Here is a 3032-nt window from a genome sequence, read left to right on the forward strand (position 1 = left end):
TTTTTTGTGGCCACCGAGGTGCCACGTGGTAGCCTCTCGTTGGGTCACTTGGCATCCTATGGTTGGTCCACAATCATCCTCCAAACAAATTCGACCCAAAAAGTGCCAATAAGAACTTTCCAAGTGTCGCACTGCCATTGGTTCCTGAATCCTAGTCACCTTGCCCAGTCAACTGTATGGACTGCTGATTGGGCAGTCCTGCACACTACCTTTTCTTAGAATTTAATTGTTTCCCCAAATGAACAGATCGTGTTTCCAGGAGCATGTGGCATCCATTTTTCGTGAAAGGAATTGTGCTAGATTCAAAATGATGAGATATATCCAGTTGTTCCATTTTTTATCAATTCCAACAACTTTAAAATTTTAGCATATTTTTGATCCAACAGATCACTCCTCCTCACTAGAAGCTTTTGGACCCCAAAATATCTTTATTACTAAAAAATTAGATGAGGGTACAACTCCCTCACCCTTCCAGTCTCAACCCACTGGAATTTTCCTGAATTCAACAATTTGAGCTTTACATGAAAACTGATATTCTTCATTAATTCTAGACACCCCGTCTTACTGTTGTAGATACCATCTTGCTGCAATTTACCAGAATTTGAAAAATAACAAATTGTCCTTGAAGGAACAAACATATTCCTTCCTCGGTCATCAATCAAAGGAACTTAAACAACTTGAAATTATTCTCACCTTGAACAATATTGACATGACAATGTTTAGCTTGTCCTGCCTTAATTTGAAGGTTCGCATTAGGGTTCTCTCATAACACTTGGCCCTTAAGTCAAGTCACCAAAGGAGGAGCAAAAGAAAAATTATTTTGGTCTGAATCTCAACAGAAGGAATTCACAGATTTGAAACATCGCCTCTGCTATGCACCACTGCTCACATTACCAGACTTGCAACAACCATTTGAGATCAAGATAGATGCATATGACTATGCTATTGGGGCAGTCCTTTCTCAATAGGGGCATCCAGTGGAATATCGTAGTGAGACACTTTCAGACACAGTCCAAAAGTATCCCACTTATGACAAAGATATGTATTCCATTGTGCAGGCCTGCCAACAATGGAAGCATCACATTTCGGGTAAGGAAACGGACATCCACATAGACCATAGACCCTTGTAGTTCATACAAATGTAAGGGAAGTTGTAGAATGATCGCCATAAAAAGTGGTCAACATACCTGCAACAGTTCTATTTAAATATCAAGTACAAGAAGGGAAGCACAAATAATGTTGCAGACTACCTTAGTCGACGACTGATCATGGCATGAGCCACCGTGCTCAACTCTTGTGGGAACGAGACTTCTGATTGGCCACTTCTCTACAAAATCGACCCAGAATTTGGCCACACATACCAAATTCTCTTGGAGGGTCACCAAGTTCCAGATTTTCACCTCCACGATGATCTGTTATGCCATGTGGGACAACTTTGTGTTCCTTCAAGCGAGCATGCAAAGATGATTTGGGAAGCGCACTACAGTCGGGCCACTAGGCATTTCATGGTCGAGAAAATGGTGGAAGTACTGCATAAGTATTTCTATTGGTTGAATCTTCAACATGATTTCGAGAAGTACAACAGATCCTGCACTGCATGCACCATTGCCAAACTGACCATCAAGAAGCAAGGTCTCTATACTCTGCTACCTACCCCTAGTCAACCTTGGGAATCCATCTCCATGGATTACATGTCAGACCTTCCTTCTAGTAAGCATGGCAATGACTGTGTTCTTTTAGCCGTCAACAGATTGTCGAAGATGGCCATTATGAAGGCCTGCAAGAAGAGTATCACAATAGAAGCCACTGCTAAACTCGTCTTTGTACGAGTGTGGGTACACTCTGGGATCCCACAACCTATCATTTTGGATCGGGACAACATTCCTTAGTACATTTTGTTCCAATCTCTGGTCGATGCTAGACACCAAGCTCACTAAGCCCACAAATTTCCATCCCCAAACTGATGGCCAGACAGAGGTCATCAACAGGATGATCATACACATTCTGCGCATTTACAACTCAGAGCATCCAGACACATGGGATGAGAGCCTCCCCTATGTCCAACACATCTACAACCAAGCTCTCCATAGCTCGACTAGCCACAACCCTTTTCAGGTGGGCTTGGGATTCCAGCCACTATGTCCCATTGATGTGGCCATACCATTTGCAGTGACTCAGGAAAATTCGGCTCATGTCCATTCCGAAGTCGACAAGGACAATAGCTTCATTAAGCACATTCAAGACATTCACCAAAAGGTCCACTACATATTGGACACAACCAATGCTAAGTACAAGCATTGGCATGATCAGCATCGAGTGCCACACAAGTTCTAGGTGGGCAATAAAGTTTGGCTACATTTGCAGAAGGAACGCCTTGATGGGCCCCACCGCAAGATTCGCCCACTTCGATATGGGCCATACACCATCACCAAGGTTGTGGGAGATAATTATTTTGAGCTCAACATTCCCCCATTGCTTGGCCTGCACCCAATGTTCAATTTGGATTGCCTTCGTCCATACTTTCCACCATTACAGGACACATTCGACATTGTAGAACAACTCACACCAACATAGTTAAATCCAAAATGCATGGAACAAGCTGCAACTGATCGGATCATGGACACATGGATCAAGAATGCTTGCCAGTAGAAAATCCAAATGTATTGAGTTGTCAAGGCTGTCCAACTCTTGCACCAAGGAAAATGGCTCACTAGGGACCAAGTTTAGCAGAAGTTTCCTCATCTCATGGAGGAACTCAATGCAATGGAGACCATTGCTTCCTAAGGTGGGAGCAATGATCCAGGTGGATATTGGTGGCCACACACCTATTCCACTTGGACCCCCACCATTCTTTCTTTCATTTTTTTCAGTCTCCTTAATTGTAACACAATTTACTATTTTTGGCAATTTTCCAGGTCCTGAACTTCCAGAGCCATTTTGAGGCCCTAAACGACGTTTTTTGGCAATATTCATTTAGGAAATTTCATTGAAGTCACATTTTGAGTTGTAGTCCTCAGAGATATCTTTCCAAC

This window comes from Pinus tabuliformis, chromosome 3_1 (assembly GCF_031772625.1).
Source record: "Pinus tabuliformis cultivar Carrire ecotype Pingquan chromosome 3_1, CPIR1, whole genome shotgun sequence".
NCBI classification, from domain to species: Eukaryota; Viridiplantae; Streptophyta; class Pinopsida; order Pinales; family Pinaceae; genus Pinus; species Pinus tabuliformis.